The 20,756-nt window shown below is 37.3% G+C and overlaps 1 protein-coding gene across 1 annotated transcript in view; it reads left to right on the top strand.

Annotated features, from left to right (window-relative positions):
* The window catches only part of SNX7 (sorting nexin 7), a 726,766-nt gene that overhangs the window by 117,796 nt on the left and 588,214 nt on the right, over window positions 1–20,756 (top strand). The window lies entirely within an intron of this gene.

Below are 20,756 nucleotides of genomic sequence, written 5' to 3'. Positions count from 1 at the left end.
TGAAGAACTGACTCATTGGAAAAGTCCCTGATGTTGGGAAAGATTGAAGGCAGGAAAAGAGGATGACAGAGGATGAGATGACAGACAGAGACAGAGTTGGATGGCATCACTGACTCGATGGACAAGAGTTTGAGCAAGCTGTAGGGTGTTGGTGGTGGACAGGGCAGCCTGGTCTGCTGCAGTCCATGGGGTTGCAGAGTCAGACACAGCTGAGTGACTGAAGTGATAAATATTATTAAATACAATATAACATATTTGACATCAAAATATTTTTTACATAATATGTATTGTGGAGAAGGAAATTGCAACCCACTCCAGTATTCTTGCCTGGAAAATCCTATGGACAGAGGGGCCTGATGGCTGCAGTCCATAGGGTCACACAGAGTCGGACATGACTGAAGTGACTAAACAGCAATATGTATTGAGCACTTACTGTGTGCTAGGCAAAGCTCTAGTACTGAGAATGCAGCAGTAATCAAGATAAAAATGTCACTGATTTTATAGATTTTTGCATCTATTCAGAGGTGGGGAGGCACAAGAAACAAATGAATAGTATAATTTCAAATAGTCATTGAACTATGAAGGAAGATATGAAATTGGACGATTTCATAACTATTTGTGGCAGTCTCTTTAGCCTGAGTGGTTAACAAAAGCCACTCTGAGAAGTCTTTCAAACAGAGAGGCCAAATGCCATGGAAGACTTTTAAAGAGATATTGAGAGAAAGCATTCCAGGCAGATGAAACTACAAGTGCAAAGGCGTAAGTGGAGAGCGAACTTAGCAAGTTCTAGGAATGAAAGAAAGGAGTGGTAGAATATGAGAGCAGAGCTAAGTAGGAGTGAAATAATGCTCGGTTTTATGGGTCACAGAAAAAAGTTTTAACATGATTCTAAGAGTAGTGAATTGCCAGCCCCGAATTTAAGTTTAATGTGGCTTGTTTTTTATTTTAAGTCTCACTGATAACTGCATGAAGGATGGATGGTACGGGGCAAAAATGAAAGCAGAGAGACTACTGTAACTAGTATGCTGGAGAAGCAGGACACAAGAGATGTAGTCATATAGTATTTCTTATTTCTCTCCTTGTCTTTTTATTATTTATTTTGGTAAGAGAAGTTCTTCCCCTCACTTTGAGTACAAATTTGAGTCAATGTCTTCTCTGATTACTTTTAGATAATACATGTTAGAGTCACTTTAAATTACTTCAGAAATTAGCATGTGCTTCCCAAGGAGGAGTCAACACTTCAGTGTTCATTCAAAGCTTAAGCCTGCTGCAGTGGGAAGCCTACATTCTGGGCCGTGAATATGGTTGCTTTCTTTCTTGCCTTCTGCTCTGTAGTTTCTATGTCTTGGGAAGGGAGTTGAAAGGAGGGATGAAAGATGAGAGGATCTGGGTCAGGAGAGCTCTGACTTGCCTGCACCATCACTCTTTCTGTGTCTAAGGAATCGTTTAGAACTTATCCTTCCTAGAGTACTTCTATGGATTAATCAGAGAACTCAGCTCCACCCCCTAGCTCTGTGGAACATTCCTGTGCAAGTTCATTGACAGGTGATGCTTGCTTTCAGGCAACTCCTTCTGTCATTGAATGGTTTTATGAGGCATGCAATGTGCCAGCCTGACATAGAGCATGTAGACTTCATTTGATACACAAACATTTAGGCAGAAGTGCTCTGAAAAACTCTAGAACGTTGTGACCAATTTAATCATGTCTCCTTTTCTTCTTTCTCTCTACTTTTGAACATTCAAGTCAGGAGTCAGACATCAGTTGATTGTTTGGTTTTCACTGACACAAACTGTCATCTTCCCATAGTCCCCAGTACACTTAGTTTAACATCTCATGTATTCTACACACTGCCAACCCTTTTGCAGTCTAACACAACCCTTGAGTCATTCCTCGCTTGCTCTGTGAAGCATATTGAGTGGTTAAGAATATAATTAGGGATCTAGACAGCTTGGGATCAAATAGTTGCATGACCTTCCATGAATTATTTAGGTCATTTTTACCCAGATTTCTTAGGTTTAAAATGATGGTAATAATAGTAGCTCATAGAGTTTTGTGGGGCTTAAAAGAGTCAATATTTGTACAGATTAGTGTCTAACTCACTGTAAGTATTCAATAGCTGTTGCCTATGATTCCCTAAAGATTTTGGATCGCAGTGTCTCTTTCTCTCTCTTCAATACTACTTGCTCTTAGTTCTTGATCTAAGAGAATTTGAATATATTATTTTAGTGCTTTGGCTTCTCTCTTCTTTAATGACCTCTTCTTCAGTGGAATTGTCTTCTATCTTACCTCAGGAATTTTCTCACTTATATCCTAGAGTTGTCATTAAAACAGGTATAAACCCTCCATAACCTTAATTTTAATTATCCAGTCTCTGATTACAGCCAACCCTGACTGCCTCTCCTCAGATAGAAAGAAAGAAAGAAAATGAAGTCGCTCAGTCTTGTCTGACTCTTTGCAACCCCGTGGACAACCAGGCTCCTCCATTGTTGGGACTTTCTAGGCAAGAGTACTGGAGTGGGTTGCCATTTCCTTCTCCAGGGAATCTTCCCGATCCAGGGATTGAACCCAGGCCTCCTGCATTGTAGACAGACGCTTTACCATCTGAGCCTCCAGGGAAGTCCTCTCCTCAGATACCCCACAGTCAGTTCTCAGCACAGCAGTGGAATGATCCTGGTAAACTCTATGGCATGATGACCAGTTTGAGAGAAATTTAAAAACAAAATGGAACTAAAATATTGGATGTCAATAACATGGAACAGAAGTGATAAGAATGAAAACATTTTAAATTTCTTCTATTAGATAACAACTAATTAAATCCGTGTATGAGGGATTTTCTGTGTCACGAAGCAATGTTCTGCGAAACTAATTCCCTAATATAAATTTTCAATAAATCTGATGAAAGTGCTATATGCTAATTAGTCTTAAAATGGAAAGAGAATTTTTAAACTTAATTAACACTATGTTGTTTTCTGTGGCCTGATGACAGAGACCAAGTTGTGTGGGAAACTTCTTTTAAGAATAATACACTTACTATATATGTTAAATGTGGTCTTTTACATTCTGAACCCATATTTTCCACTGGAAGAGTTTATTGGAAATCAGATTTTCTTTTAATGAGAAAACATTGTTAGTGAGGAAAGAAGGAAACTTAAGTTGAGATTGCCTAGGCCCAGAGGGAAAAGGTACGCATTCTTTTAACGTAAGTACATGAGACCTTTTATAAAGTTATAACTGTCAGTCTTTTGTTCATATGGTAAGTACTTAATCATACCCATTTTAGCTATGTTGGAAATATAAAAATCACGTAAGATATGTGACATCAGTCTGAAAAATATCTAACGGTGGTAATTACTACCTGTGGAGAAGAATGTTTCCTTTCCATCACTCGTGGGGCAGTTGGGATCGCTGGCATACTTCATCTTACTTTTATGTCCTATAACTCAAGGTTCTGTTAATCCCGTTGCCACAACGTGCTTTTTGAGTTTCAGGAAAGAGGCAGACAGGGTATGAAACTAATGTAGGCACCAGATGCACTCTTCGAGAAAAAATTCAGGTCATTCCTCTCTATTCTGAGCTTCCTTAATTTCTCTGCTCCTTCCCTGTCGCCCTGATTCAGTAATTTAGGTAAAGCTTCATGTATAAAGTATTCTTAAATGGAAAGGTCAAGAGACTTGACTTCCCTCAATTGTGATATGGGATATCATCATATTTTCAGTTTGCTCAGTGTTTAACCGCTTGCATCATTCATGTGGGGTTTTTGTTTGGCCAATCATTTCTTAGCTTTTATACTTGTCAGTGCTGAATCAGCGTTACAGGGTTTTTATTTTTAATTTTTAACCCTTTGACTGTAAGGGAATAGAAATGTGTTCATAAATCATATACTTCCTGGAATCTTATCCTTCTGTGGCATACTTTAAGTAGAAATTTATATTAATGATATGCTCCCAATTCAGAATCCCCTCTCAAAAAAGGGGCTTTTTTTCTTTTTTTCAATTTTCAGTTATTAAAAATGGCAAAATAGTAAACTCCCCCCCCCAAAAAAAACTTTCAGTTTAGTCTAAATGCTTGATCTTTCCAAGTTTTGACAGGTTGCAAATTGTGTAATTCAAGTTCTTGAATTTCCTATTACTTAGCTTGACTTAAGAGTGGGAGCCACATCCTCTTCTCTTTGCTGACATGGTCACATGAGTGATGGGGATGAATATGTACTCTATCTGTTCAGCTCCAGTAATAACACAGTCGCTTGCACCTTTACGAGCTGGCCAGCTCAGTGTTTCCTTTGCTTATCACTACACTTAAAACACAAAAGACTAAACCGAATAAAAGTATTTGCAATGTGAGAAGCAAAGAGTATATCAAAAATAGTTATGGGAAGATATACAAACTCCATAGAAAAGAGAAGAGTTTATGACCACCTGCTAAAATTTACCCATGCCATCATAATTTTACTTGGTATGTCTAATTTTCACCCTGAATCATTAAGAAAGTGCAAAGGTTAGGGAATGGCATTCATGCCAGTTTCCTTTTGCCAATTTTTAGTGAAGAGGCATGTAAATATTTTCTTTCCTTGAGGAACAACAGAAAATTTCCAATTTGCATGATCTCAATTTCTTTGTTATCTACTGCAGTGGAATGTCTCTATATTTTTTGCATGATTTGCTACATAGATCAAAGTGAAATCACTAGGAGAGGCACAGTATATATTGTAATAGAATGAACAAATATAGCCGTGAACACTGGGCAAGGACTCTTGGCAGCTCTTTCCTGAAAGCTGTGGAGGACCTGCTGTGCGGAGCCCTAAGGCATTCTGACAGTGAAAAAGCACACTGATAAATAATGTTTTAAAACATTTAATTAATAACTAAGGCCACAGTATGTATCCCTTCAAGCTCAGACAAGAGAGTTTTTTTCTTCTTTTCTCTGCAGCATTAGTAACTTTCCAAGAGGTGATATACGAAAGATATTGGGAAGTGCCAGTGTCTATTTAATTAGTGTTTTTGAAGAGAAGTACCTTATAAGCATTCCAAAATGAATTATGGGGAAATAAAATGGCAACTTACCTAATAATAATGATGATAATAGCAGTAACAATATGAGACTACTGCATGGAAAGACAGTAGAGTGTTCAAAAGCTCAGACTCCCCAAGTCATAGAGATCTTGGGTCAAATATAACTCTGCCAATGAGTGACCTTAAGAAAACTAGATAACCGTCCTGTGTCTCTCTGTAAAATAGGGATATTTATTGGACCAAACACACCCTGCTGTTGGGGTTAAAATAGATAATATATGTAAAATACTTAGTGCCTAGCATATATTAAATACTCAGTATATCTTAAGCATAACTACAAGTGTTGGCATTTTATACAGTTCATCCTGAATGAGAGAGTGATAGAGTGTGCTATGCACAAATACAAGGAATGTTTCAGTTCTGAACTATTAAATATTCTCTGGGGCAGAAGATTCTGTAGTGCTGGTATCCAAGGAGGAACTTAACAGGAGATTCATGGTCACCATAGCTCTTCAGTTTCCTCACTGATCCCTTGGGATTGTTCAGAGACAGAGAGTGGGAGGGAGAGAGACAGAGACAGCAGAAAACTAGACATTGTTAAGTCCCGCTCATCCTGCTCACATGCCCATTGGCTTGTAAATTCCGTAGTGGGTACCCTCTTCCTTGTTCTTTCAGATGGTGATTTCTTTTCACTTATTCATTTATTCTTTTTTTTTAAATATATAAATTAGGTAACATTGGTATATAACCTTTTGTTTGCAGGATAGTTAAGTGTGGACTTTTAAATCTAGTCCGTTTCCTCAAGAAAGCCTTTCTGACGACCGAAGTCTAGGCTTGTGTCCCTCCTGTGTGCTCCTAAATCACCGTGTATTTCTCATATCGTGGAACCACACCCTGTGACAATTGCGTTTTTTCTTGTCTTGTTTTTCCTTCCAGTCTGTAAGCTCTGAGAAAAGAGGCGGCACTGCCTGCCTAGGGCCTCACACAATGCCGAGCACACAGTGGCTGCTCAGTAATGCTCACGTGGTGGTTGTTAATGAGTGAGTGCGCTGGCTGTGCACGTAGCTAACTTCCAGTGCTTGTGTTCTTAAGAACATATGTTCTCCGAGAGACATGGAGGCTTAAGGGATATGAAGTGAAAGGTTACATATGGCAGTGATAATAAAATAAATAAATTGGATGGAGTATACACCTTATATGCTGTTGCCCCATTTTAATTTGCACAAAGTTGTTCAGGAGACAAAAGAAGGTGTGAAAATATGGGCCTTGTCCACACACCCTCAGGTGTGTGTTCAGTCGCTCCCTCATGTCTGACTCCACAACTCTATAGACGGTAGCCCGCCAGGCTCCTCTGTCCATGGGATTCTCCAGGCAAGAATACTGGGGTGGGTTGCCATTTCCTCCTCCAGGGGATCTTCCTGACCCAAGGATCGAACCCTCGTCTCCTGCGTTGCAGGCAGATTCTTACACCACTGAGCCACCGGGGAAGCTGTTGATTTGTAAATTTGTTTAATTGTATTATATTCTTGAGAAATGATTAATCCGTTTAGCATGAGGTAGTATAGTTATAAAAGGATTATACTGTACATTGTTTGCATAGTAAAATGACTAAAAGTAAAATCTGTACATGGTTTTATATTTTACAGAGCATTCTCATATCTATTGTTTCATAATATTCTCATATCTATTGGTCTTAATGTTTGTTTGATCTGGATTTTCCCTTAGGTTTTCAATTCCTTAGTTCTATGAATTTTGATAAGTGACTTTAAGATCCAGAGATCTACCTAAACTTCCCTTGCAACCTTGACTCTATGGATTTGACAGAAATTCTTTTGTTTTTACCAAAGAACAACTCAGAGCTCTGTGATATTCTGTTCCCATTTGACCCCAGCTATTTTCCAATGAGTGGCAACAAGTTCTGTTTTTTTTAAATTCAAGGTTCAGTCACATATCTGAACATACCCTCACATGTTTCTATCTTACTAATTATCAGTCTTAAAATTCTATTTTCCTCTTTAATCTTCTACTAATTTGGCAAGAACTGCCTGATACCATCTAGGTTTTTCACCCTATTTCAATATCCTTGCATTGTGATTGGAAGGCTAATTTGTTCAGGACTTGTACAATGATGAGCTTTTCTCAAAACAGAAGCAGCAAGCTGCTTCACACCAACGTATACTTGGCCCCTCTCCTGTCAATCCATATGTAGCAGATGCAGATAGAATCTGTTGGTTGGCACAAGAAGCTTTGTGCACATGGCTCCTATTTTTAAGCCTCTGTTGGTATCCATGTGCAGAGAATGCAGCTTGTTACTGACGGACTCTGAATCACTCCAAAAGGAACCAGACTTAGACAACCATGCAAGCAGCCTAAAAATGAAGAACTTCCGTGTGCGTGTGTGCGTGTGTGTATGTATATTGACCAGGAAAATATGAATAATTCAAACCTCTCATACCCAGCCACTGAGATCACAGTACTCTAAATAGAACTGCAATGATTCCATATAAATCATATCAGTCGGGAAAGGTCCAATGATTTTATTGACAGATTTTTTTTCTCATGCTCTACCTTTGAAAACAATACTGTAACCAGAGTACAAATATATGAATTAATCATGCTTTGATTTTAAATAATGATGCAAAAGTCCATAAGGGTAGCTTGCTATAATATGTCATTGTGTGGAGAATAAAGACCCCCCCAAAATAATTTCAAAAGCATCTTGTGTTCTGTCATTAGTGATAAAAGTTAATTGATTCAGCTATCATTGAAACAAGAAATGTTAGATATGAAATTTTCAAATTGGTTCCTTAAAAGTGAGAACCGGGTGATTACTTGAAATTTTTTGATTGGTAGTTATAGGAAATAATTCCTTGTTTTAATTTATATTTTATTACAAGATACCTTTCAAAATATGCTAAAATGCCTATCAAGAACTTTTTAGTGATGAAAAGGATTGTTATTACCAAAGTATTTCTTTTTTAAAATTTCCCTTTCCATTTCTGAGCTGACACTGTGTACTTTTATCTTTATCCCATTCTTATCCATTCTGACAGTACCCACTCTTCACGTTTTATACTTCCTGCTATCCTGTAATACCTGGAATACATTAAGGAAGACCTAAGGTATTTCAGAACTAGTGAGGGAGATGGTAAAATAGAAAGATATTTGGGGGATAAAGGACTCAAGAAAGGCTAGAGAGAGGCAAACATGATGAAGGAGGGCTTTTAAAGATGATATGCTCTATCCACAAAAGATGCATCCTAGAGGGTCCCAACACATGTTGTATTATCCTTAATCTCAGACACTGTCTTATCTCAGACTTTGATTTATAATTTGTATCTCAGTTTGGGAAGATAACTTCCCCATCCCCTTGACTTCTGCATCCATCTGTCAACCACCAGTCTTTCCCAAAGGACTTTACCTAAGATGATAGAATTTATCATCTGATTAGTAAAGCAATAGATTTTCAAGTTATGAGTGGCTCATAATATAAAACCAATGGATTTTTGACCCTTGCTTTTTTTTTTTAATAAAGTAGAATAATGTAGAAACATCAACTTGTATATACAAAATAAGGAAAGTATTAGTTCTGTAAAATATTTGTTTTGGTTATAGTGTGTGTGTGTGTGTATGTGTGTGTGTGTGTGTATATCAGTGTGTTTACTGGGTCAAATGATCTAAATATATTTATTACCATGGGCAGTTGTCACAAAAGTTTGAAAGTCAACATGGCTAATCCATCCATCAAGCTTCTTAAAAATTGTCTATTAACAACCAGCTTACTCCTCCCACCCATAACCTTGCACTTACTTGACTTCCCAGTACGGCGAACACCTTGAACATGACCAAGTGCAGGGTCAATGACTCTTTAATTTGAGGCTCTTGAGATTCTTTCTTTTGCACTAACGAGTGATAAAGATAGTGATAAAGTGTCCTACCTTAGGACACCTAAGAGGAAGGGACATGATGATGGCCTGCTCTCTTCTCAGTCTAAGCACAGCTCTGCACAAAGAGGAAAGAGCATACTTCCTACAAGAGACTCCTACCCAGAACCACCTGTCAAAGCTAACCTGTAGTCAATTCTGTCTCCCTGTAAGTGTACCTTACCCCTTTCCCATGCAGTTGAGAATAAAAATTCGGGCACACCAGTGTGTATTCTGAATCAGGGGCATAATAGAGAATGCTAGAGCGTTTGGGTAAGTAACCATCATCAAAACTTGGCTCTGTGTCCCTCGTATCATACTACAGAAGATAAAATGAAAATGAAAGTGATAGTTGCTCAGTCATGTCCAACTCTTTGTGATCCCATGGACAGTAGCCCTCCAGGCTTCTCTGTCCATGGACTTCTCCAGGACAGAATACTAGAGTGAATGAGAAATATATAAAAACTCTTTCATTCTCCTGACTCACTTTTCTTCCGGAACACCTCTGGTTCAATGTGACTAAATTTTTGTTACCTAATTTTAGGCTGTATGACTCACTGTAACACTGCTCTTTGGCTTCCAGTCCTTGTGTCAGATTCCATCATTAAGTACCTTATTTGGACATGTTTTCTGACCTGACCTTCTGCCCTCTCTTTAGAACAAAACTCAGTATTTAATTTCTGTCTCTCTCTACGTTCCACCTTGACAGTGCATCACCCAGATCCGTTGGATTACCCCATACAGCTGTTCTGGAAGAGGAGAGGGATTACCTATGCCTCTTTTGTGCCACTAGCTTGCCCACACATACCCTAACTCTCTTAGCCTCTGCCCCCCCCCTACCTGTGTACTGGTTGACAATTTTCAAAGAAAAAGTAACTGTATGAAATAGGAATGGAGGAGACAACTGAACTCACTGATGATTCTGTATTTGCTGCTTTTCCCAAATTGGAATATATATCCTCTTTCCTATTCTGCTCTCTCCTGTCATTTTTTTTCACAAGATAATCTCAAATTAAGGCCTTCTGAGATTCGATTCTTCTAGAAGTAGTCCCTGAGCCAGGAATTGAGGTGCAAGTCATTTTATTTCTTGGGCAAAATCATTAAGCACATGAAGCAGTAGGAAAGAGGAGGGAAGAAGGCAAACCAGGGGCAGTTTATTCAGCCTCGTCCTGAGAGTTTGCCAGCTGTAAAGAAAAGGAGCAGAACTGTTAGTGCCTTCGCACCGGTTGGGGCATTGAGAAGGGCACTGGGATGGGAAGAGCCCGGAGACCGGAGTGCTAACTCCTGGCACTTCATCTTCTCTGGGGGGCCAGAGGGCAAACCTCTGAAGAAAAGCTGGTGTTCAGGGAGGGCCATCGAGAATGCAGGAAAGGGATTCTAGGGGATCTGGGCAAGGCATCAGAGTGAGAAGTACAAAGGCACGTGCCTCTTCCTTCAGTCTGAAAGTTTGAAGCTGTTTCCTTAAATCAGGTAGGAATCTTGACTAGAATTCTCTTTCCAACCAAAGGGAATCTTGTTTTCCAGTTACTGGTGTCAGGATTGGACATAATGGTATTGCCTAGAATATGATCAACTCAGCCAAGGTGGGATGAAGTGACCCCAAATTGCTTAATACCACTGAGTGCTTATTATGGCCTAGGCTTTTAAGACTGAATGTATATTACTTCTTTTAATCTCATTTAATTCTTTCATCAACCCAGTACAATACATATGAGTATGCGGTTGAGCCAGGCAGCCTGACATTGGGTCCTACACTTCCCTTCACAAAGAGGCTAATTGGGTTCTGCAATATTAGAAAGAAGAAACTCATGACTCCTGGGCCTAATTTCTGCACATAACACCTCCATTCCTCCCCCCCCCCAAAAATGGTGAAGAAAAAAAAAGAATACCAACCCAGTGGAATGGGAGCCCCAAGCCTGACCTCATTAAGCTGAATTCTTCCTAATGTGTGTCATCCATGACTGCACACATAGTTTCCCTGCCTTGGGGATGTCACATCAGAACACGATCTCCGGTGTTCTGGGTTGAAGCTTTTCCCGCCAAGGGAATATGTTGTTTTCTTACTAGGCTTCAGAGCTAAGACACAGACCTTCAGAAGCCCAAAGCCTTATAAAGGTTATGACAAAATAAAAACAATACCAAACTATGTATAAATTTAATGAGACCTCGGGGCTATACAGTAGGTCCTTGTTGATTATCCATTTTAAATATAGCAGTGTATACACGTCCATCCCAAATTCCCTATCTATCCCTTCCCCCTACCTTTCCCCCCAGGCAACCATAAGTTCAGTCTTTAAGTCTGTGAGTCTCTTTCTGTTCTGTTAGTTGATTGTATCATTTTTTAGATTCCAAATATAAGGGATGTCATAGGATATTTCTCCTTTTCTATCTGACTTACTGTGGAACTCTGCTTAATGTTATGTACCACCTGGTTGGGAGGGGAGTCTGGGGGAATGGATACATGTATTTGTATGGCTGAGTCCCTCTGCTTTCCACCTGAAACTATCACAGCATTGTTTGTGATAAAAATTAAGAAAAAAAAAAGAGAGAGAGCTAGCAATTCTCAGAATTTATCCTTGATGATTTTTCTTTCCTTATCTGAAATGTATCCAATTCTTTCAGAAATTTGTTTTCTCTTCTTTTTTGTAAGGAAGGTGCTCCAGCTCTTTTGATGTCTTCAGTACTAGCCAGAGTCTGACTATTGAATAATCAATGCCATCACCCTCCTCTTTCCTCCCCCACCCCACACTTTAGCATACACATACCCACAATCAGCTTTACATACACACACTTATTTTCACACCAAAGTTTCTTGGCTTTTTTAGCATGTAGTTCACAGTACTCAGAAATCTCACAGATGAGAAATGTTTCCCTTGTGTTCAGCCGTTCAGTTGTATCCAAATCTGTGACCCCACAGACAGTAGCCCACCAGTCGCCCCTGTCCATGGGATTTTTCAGGCCAGAATACTCTATGAAATTTATCTTTGAGGAATAAGATTTAAAAGCACATAAGTTTTTCCTTCACTCAGCTGCCATTCTTCACAAACAGGAGGCATGCCCCTTCTCCCCTTACCGTGAGTTGTTCTGTCCCCCAAATGATGCTCTTCGGTATTGCTGCAATTTATACTACAAACTGCATTTCCCCCCTGTTACCTCTGGTTTATATTGTTCTCCCCTGCAGAGTCGCTTACCTGGTTTACTTCCATCAACAGCAGTCTGTGAGTCTCAGATGCTTTGCTGTTTATATTAAACTGAGTTTGTGTCAAAGCAGCTGTGAATTCATTACCAGAAGACTGTGATTCCGTTCTGAAATTTTGTCTTAGTTACGTGGTTTGTCCTCCATTAGTCAGTTACTTTCATTTAGAATTGTATTACATTAGCTATTTTATTTGGCTGTTTTCCTACATGACATTTAAAAAAAAAAAGCAAGGAATATAATCCTTTAACAAAAATACCTGCATAGATGTAATTCTTTATCTTTTTATTTAAAAATTGTTCTTCCAAACGTGGAGTATATATTCTTTCCAGGTCTCCATTTTTAGGTATGCTTGTTTCTAAATTAATGAATTCTCCAGATTTTAGATAACTATTGATAATATTTTGTATTGGCTCTCTTTACTAATATATAAAATTAATTTTGAATCACTAGCATCTAGTAATATTGTCATGGAAAATAAGATTGCATTTTCTCTCTGAGATTCTCTTCTGGCATTAACATTTTGCTGCATGAGGGGAAAATCTATTAAAGTCTCACCATCTTTGTCTTCCTAAGCCTTAGTTTCCCCAAGTGCTTAGTGAGAAATAGCATAAAAGGCCCCTTTAGTGCTGTGTAGACTAATGACAAAAATTATTGGATTAATGTTTGGAAAGTGTTTCAGAATTCTCTCAAGAAAGCTATTATGTAAGTAGCAAGTACTATTATTATTTTGCTATTTCAGCTTCCTTATTTTTCATCTCTCAAAGTCATTTGGGTCATTTACTATGGAATTTTCTGATTCCTTGACAATTTTTAATGGCTCTTTGGAGAGCCTTTTGAGGGCTGTTTAATCCCTTTGTTGATGATCCATCTGCTTGTGGAGTTCATGCTTTTTTCACAACACATTAATATTCAAGATTTAAAAAAATAGTTGTGGCTGTTTTGTACCTAGATGAAATTACTTATCTTGAGAAGACATTTATTATCTTGATTTTCAAATGGGATTTTTTGGTTTTCGTAGACTTATTTTGTGGGGAGGTGGAAATAGAACTCAGCAATGCCAATTATTAATGATGCTATTTGGAAGAAATATAATTAAGGCATGGTCTCCAAATCATTCTCTGAAGCCACCTCAATGCTTTCTTCCTATAGTATGGCAATCTTTATGCCCTCTAGATTATAATCACAAATTAGCAATGGCAATTCTATGAGTAAGGAGTGCATGCTATGAATTTCCATACACATAAGTATTTACATTTTCTCACAATTTCTACAATTGAAGAGAAAGGGACAACATATTTTCTGACTTCCTTATCCTCTAAGCTCTTGTGAACAGGAAGTAGGACCAGAGGCTGATTTTTTCCCATAGAAATCATTATGTAATTCTAGAGTGGGAGAGAAAGGTAAAACTGGTGATTAGGTGCTTACTGTTGTTTAGTGACAAAATTATATCTATAAAATGGTTTAGAATGTTATTCAGGGTTTATATCTATATGTAATTCCACTAAATCTGGTTCCAAATAGTTTTAGCAGATGTAAGTTTTACCTTAGGAGTGTTAAATATAGAAAGGGAAAATACTGAAAATCAAGTTTTCTTGTTTTGGTAGTATTCTGAAAGTAATTTTTTTTTCTTTTTTTTAAAGTAGTTTTTTTTTTTCCTGACAGTATATAAAGTAATTCTGTTTTTAAAACGTGAATAGTTGTAATTTCTTATTCTGGTAATAGCGATTTGTAATTAAGCATTTTCCTACCTCCACTAACTGTATTTTAGGGTAAGCAGGTAGCTCCAACTGATGAGGATTATTAGTATTATTTTTTCTGCTGAAGAATGCCAACTAATGAATGTAGAAAGAATTAGAAAATCATAAACTTTCTACCCCCAATTAAATAATTGCTTGAGACAGTGATCTTCAGCAGAACAGACAATGAGGTGAAAGGTTGCTGGGGAACTTTACGGTGAGAGTCAGCTCTGCCACCTGAACTAATGATTAGCAAGTGTCACTCATGGAGGGGATCAGCCCATGTGTACTCCTGAGGGGGCATCCCTGATACAGTGTTGTTGCTAAAGAACAAGTTGACTTTGCGTTTAATCAAGCCTCCAGAGCTAACTTCCATTTACAAGAGAAATGGAAAATAGTAATAGAAATTATGTCATATAGAAGTACAGATCAATCCAAAATGTGAGTCATTTTACAGTGCAAATAACCAGTTTCTGTAATAAATCCATGATGTGGAGCCAGCAGGCATAAGGGTGAATGGACTGCTTTATTTTAAAACAGCTATATGTGATGAGTAAAGTTTGCCTGAATCCTGATTCAGATAAACCTATGCTTAGAAGGACATTTTTTGAGACATTCAGAAAATTTAATTATGGAGTGTACATTGGATGATGACAGTGAGTTTCCATTGTTTTTTAGGTGTGATAACGTCATCATAATTGTTAAGGAAAATACCATATTTTTAAGATGACAAAAACTGAAATATATGAGTGAAATGAAAGGAGTTCTAGAATTTAAAATTAATTCAGCAAAGAATAAAAAACCCAGCACTATCAAATGGAGCAAAAGCTTAAGGGTTACATGGAGAATCATTATACTTTCTTCCTTTGTGTGTGTTTGAAATCTTTCTGGATAAAGTAATTTTTTAATTGAGAAAAAGGGCACGTGCTTTATAATGTGCTTCGTATTTCTTATTCTTTCACTGGTATAACAACAATGTCATTGAATTCTTACACATTGTCACTGTTAATTAGTTTCATGAAAAACTGATGGGTTGAATAATCTTCTTTTTTCCCCTCCTCCTTGGGACCCTTAGAACCAGAGAATAGCTTATTTATGTATTTATTTATTTTTACTACAGTCACATTAAACTTTTAATGACTATAAATCAGCATGCACTTAATAGATGAAATGAGAAACTGACAAACACTCGTTTCCTTCATTTTGCTGAAGGCTTGGTCTTCTGCCCTCTTTTCCCATAGCTCTGAATTCCTGTCTTCTTCATCTGTCCTGGGATGTCCAGGCAGTGTCTTCTTTCTGTACTTTGGTAGATGTTATTCCCTTTGGTTAAAATGTAATCACAATTCTCAACAATTAAACACATTAAAGTCTTAGTACAGCTCCTGTATTGTCTCTGAAAGACAACTTGACTCCTTCAGTCTGTTTCGTCAGTCTTCAGTGTTCTTTATAACAATTTATTTTCCTAACTTCATGCGTGTGTTCCTCACTGAAGGGTAAGATCCTTGAGGACAGCTACCATGATTTTTCATCTTTGTGACTTTACCTAGCACAAGGCCCACATATGTTAGAAATTCTAAATGTTTATTGAATGGGTAAATGAAGGAGAGTTTGTGAGTGTAAATCAGCAGCATGTGTGGGAAGTCCTATCACTGAGATGTCCTTATTTCCAGAAATGTTTTTGTTTCTTTCTGTGCAGTCCCTGGGAACTGCACTTTTGGTATCTTAGGCAGGAGCAATAGAATCTGGCCAGCTCAGATGTCTGGGGACTGGCTTTGGATGCTTTTAAATTAGTGGCCCTCTTTTTTTTGAAACTCAACAATTTTGCCTTAGGATGGCAGACATATTTTCATCGTTTCCATTCCATTGCAGCCATCTTCTTTTTCTTCTACCAGTTTTTACCACCTGTAAGATGATCACTTCCCAACAACCTTCCTTCCCAGTGGGCTTTCCAGAACTCATTTCTGTTTATTGTTGTGCTTATGTTAGTATGGAATGGAGGGTGAGTTTCATATTATTTCTCTCACCATGCCATGTTATGTACATGTCAAAGGCAATTTTCCCTGAAGCTGTGTCTAGCATCTGGGGACCATGCTGTGTAGAATCCTTCTTTGCAGAGTCAAAGATCTGAGCCCAGTGCCTATCACAGACTATTTTCATTGCTGCTGAATTCCTACAGGGAAAACAGTGGAGAGATGTTGAAACTTAAGGGCAAGTTCTTAAAACTTGCTCTCTTGGCTTGTTGCTGTTTCCCCACAGTGCGCTATATATTTTTCTGAAATGTAAGCAGGAGAATCAGTCTCCCTTTGGGCAGGAGAAGAAATTTTTGTGATTTTGTTTCCCCTTAGATTAACAGATGGGGCTTTGTTTACCTGGGAAACTCAGTTTCATTCACATGGGATAACTTAACACTAAGAAAGTCCATACGCTTTGAGAAGTCTGATAATGGTTCCTTACTTCAATTGATATTTCAGATAATTCCACAGCTCTGACTTGTGTCTTTCTCTTCAAGAAGAACAGCACCAAACTTACTCAAAGGAGGATCCAGAGACAAACCATCTGGGTGAAAAGCCATAGAAATTTTTAAGGAACTACCAGGAAGCAAATCTGCCTCATTCTCAAGGCCTTTGACAAAATAAACTAGGATTATTTTCAATTAGAAAACTAAGAAAGTTGTTTTTGAGATTAGGTAGATACGATGAAAAGGTGTACTAAAAGGAAATAAAAATAGGCTCCAGACAGCATGAGAACAAGAAGAGGTTGTGAGAAGGGAAAAAGAATTGTGTCCGATGTCTTCTACATCACGGAGGCCAGACAGGGAAGCACAAATTTGTTTCCAGTACAAATGCCAGAAAGTGAGTCTAGTAGGTTAAGCACTTGTTACTCAGTTTTTGGAAGTGATGCCAAATTCCTTTCTAACAAAAACTTGAATCACTGCAGATGACCGTGGAAATATTTAGAACAATAAACACTATTTTCTCAAAGCGATTTAGTGCTAGAATTCACAAGAACAAAGAAATAATATTAGAAACAAAAAGCAAAGTCCTGGCATAAAGACCAAGGGAAGAATAAATATGGAAGTCACACTCCCAGTACTCTTCTAGTGATTAGCAGGGGGTCTCTGTTGCATGATCCAACCATCTTTGGAGCTACACTGACATATTTTCTATGATGAAACTAAAGTAAAAAAGTAAAGCTATAGTTAGTTTTTACATCACATTATGTGTGAAGTATCAAGCTCATCGCCCCTGGAGAGAAAGAAGAAATACTGTGATTTACTCACCTTATGCCCTAGAGACAGCATAGTCAGGAAAGGCGGAAAAGATGCTGTCCAAAATGTTGCCCACTGTTTTTGTTCTTAATACACATGAGAAGAACAATCCACCAAGGGATATCTCTATGTTTATAGTTATAACGATAGACTTTAGATTTTTTTCTACAGTTGTTTTCTCTCTGCAGTAAAATCTGACATTGCAAATCTCACCCATTGTTTTGCCAATTCTGTGGGAGATCCTTACTTCTCACGAGACAGGGAGAAACTGATGCTTCTGTGAGCAAGAGCAAGTAGAGGAGAGTGTAAAATAAAATATAATCTAAAAAAAATTTAGACAATGGAGACATGGTTGGAAAAAGCCATGGAGGCACCTTGGAATTTTGGATTGGTCTAATGATGGACAAAATCACTGTAACTCTTGAGATAATCAGGTTGGTACAAAAGTAACTGCAATTTCAGACCATGAATTTTAAATCGTTGTAACTAGGCTCAAATACATCCTTATTGATCAAAATAGGAACCATTGCAATCCAAACATTTTTTGCCAACGAGAAATAAGTTTGTTTATTCCTGTAGTGTATTAGGTTGGTGCAAAAGTAATTGTGATTTTACATGGTTGAAATTTACTATTTGATATTGGAATACATTCTTAAGTAAATGTGGTTATGTTATATATCACTTTAATGTGCATTTCACACTTTATGTTTTTTTGTTAATGACTTATTACTTGCTGTTTATTTTATATTTAGACTATAGAAATGATATTAGACAAAAAGCACTTTTGAGTGATTTTTTTCTTTATTCAAGTTCAAAATGGGTTGTAAAGCAGTGGAGGCAACCTGAAACATCAGTGATGTATTTGGCTCAGGATCTGTTAATGAACGGACAGTGCAGTGGTGGTTCAAGTTTTGCAAAGGAGATGAGCGCCATGAAGCACAGTGGCCAGCCATCAGAAGCTGACAACCAATTAAGAGCAATCATCGAAGCTAATCTCTTACTACTACACAAGAAGTTGCCAAAGAATTCAATGTTAACCATTCTATGGTCATTCCACATTTGAAGCAAAATTGGAAAGGTGAAAAAGCTCGATAAGTGGGTGCCTCATGAGCTGACCGGAAATTAAAAAAAAACAACCATCTTTTCGAAGTGTCATCTCTTATTCTATACAACAATAATAAACCATTTCTCAATCAGATTGTGACGTGCGATGAAAAGTGGATTTTATATGATAACCAGCAATGACCAGCTCAGTGGTTGGACTGAGAAGAAGCTTGAAAACATTTTTTAAATTCAAGCTTGTTCCAAAAAAATGTCATGGTCACTTTTTGGTGGTCCACTGCTGGGCTGATCCACTACAGTTTTCTGAATCCTAGTGACACCATAACATCTGAGAAATAGGCTCAGCAAATCAATGAGATGCACCAAAATCTGCAATGCCTGCAGCCAGCATTGGTCAACAGTAAAGGTCCAGTTCTCCTCCATGATAGTGCCCAACCACACAAGGTCACGTAACTTCAAGAGTTAAATGAACTGAGCTATAAAGTTTTACCTCATGCTCCATATTCACCTGACCTCTCACCAACTGCCTACCACTTCTTCAAGCTTCTCAACAATTTTTTGCGGACAAAACGCTTCCAACCCCAACAGGAGGCAGAAATACTTCTCAAGAGTTCATCAAATTCCAAGGCATGGATTTTTATTCATAGAAAGATACTTGACACTTGGCTAGTATGATATATGGGTTTGTTAATCAAATGAAACCTAAAATTAAGTATAAGTGGTCTCTGATCATGGCTTTGGAGAGAAAATCATAAACCTTCATTCATTTAAATTTTATTCTTTTAAAGTTATTCAGGTTTCATATCTGTATTAATACATACCTTTAAGATAACACATTAATCTATGTATATAACTTATAAATTGTAGGGAGTGTTTCTTCTATTTTCTGTGCTGGGTTACAGCAATAATTTAACAACTGCTATTCTAGATTGATTCTGTAAAACTGAAACGTATTATACAGGAATATTTTATGACAGTCATGTTCTTCCATGACTGGAGTTAATTGATTTAGCTTGTCTTATCCATTTTTAGGATTATGTTCTAGAGAATCTGAACCTCACAGGGCCTTTCTAAGGGGAAACCTGTTGTACTATATGATTACTCTCAGTTATCTCTGATTGAATAATAAGCAGTTTGGTCACTCACACAGCAATAAATCAAATTCTCTTTCATAAGATGTGAAACTAAGAGATGGAAACTTTTATCAGCCATTGGTTAGATCCTTAGCTTAAATGTGATATAACATTGCAACCTGTGATGTGATATAACATTGCAACCCGTGTTAATATCACAGCTATGCAAAATCATGTGCAAGTTCAAGTTAGAGAGAAGCAAATATTAAATATTAGAAATGGTTTTGTTATGACAACCCTCTTTACATATCTTCCCAAGTTAACTTTCATGGTGTCTGTTCTTTGCAACCTAATGTTTCCAGGTTAGAATATATTTTTGGATTGGGTATTGCAAAGAAAATTATCAGTAAAAATGACTAAGACTGGAGATTAATAAAGGAGCAATTATACCATTGAGGTAGTAGGAAAACTGCAAAAAATAATTTGTTATGGTTTGTATTCTTATGAATTACAGTTACATATTGTGGAAACATTGTCATTTTTTAATTGAAATTAGTTATAAGTCTTTTCCCTAATGAATGAGGTATAATCCTTTAAATTATTTTCAGATAATATCAGGAGACTCATAAAAGTCTATAAATGTTTTTAATTGTTTTTTTTTTTACTAAATGGGATTTCCAAAATTCTCATGTACTCTACTCAAGCACAACGATTTATAGGGCTTCAAAAAGATGTCCACAGAATTGGGCAGATGCTCACATTTATTTATGTGCATTTTTAAGTAAATATACTTTATTGTACTCTATGTGTTTTGTACTTTAAACTGTTTCTGGAAATGACATCTCAAAGACTTTAGGAGCCTTACTTGCACACATACACAATAATACTTCAGATTTCTCTCACGGTGAAATAAAGACATAGTTGCCTAGGCAGTACAGCTTAAAATGTGTCTTTTATTAAGATTAAAACATTTTGTAGAATAACACCATAATGTATTTATGATCATTTTTCTTGTTTACTTGTGTTGTTCTGTCTTTCTCAATGTCTTTGGTCATAAAAATGTCCTATTATGTTTTAAATATTACAGGCATCAGAGGGGAAAACAACAATGATTTGTGCTTATTACTGAGCAAAGTCCAGTAAAGGTTAATGAACTTCTGCTACTACATGAATTAAATATTCAGTTTAAACTCAGGCCAGGTGAATAATGTAGTGATTTCTTTAATATCTGCTATAATTATACCCTGATATTTCACTTTGGTCTTATTTGGGGTGTGAGGGGGTAAACAGAACGTGCTGATAAACAAGGTGGTCTTGACTGAGCTATAGTCATTTAGTATTCATCTAGTAAATTTCATTCATCATCACTTTCAGAGTGTACAGGTCAGGATTTTGTGCATGATAAAAAAGAGCAAATAGCTTTGTGCAGCTGTTTGATAGAGACTACAAGCTCACTAAAAATAAATGATTTTCAGTCTGAAACTG

This window comes from Odocoileus virginianus, chromosome 5 (assembly GCF_023699985.2).
Source record: "Odocoileus virginianus isolate 20LAN1187 ecotype Illinois chromosome 5, Ovbor_1.2, whole genome shotgun sequence".
Taxonomy (NCBI): domain Eukaryota; kingdom Metazoa; phylum Chordata; class Mammalia; order Artiodactyla; family Cervidae; genus Odocoileus; species Odocoileus virginianus.
Note: the sequence above shows the minus strand (reverse complement) of the source record. Positions and strands in the feature narration are given on the sequence as shown.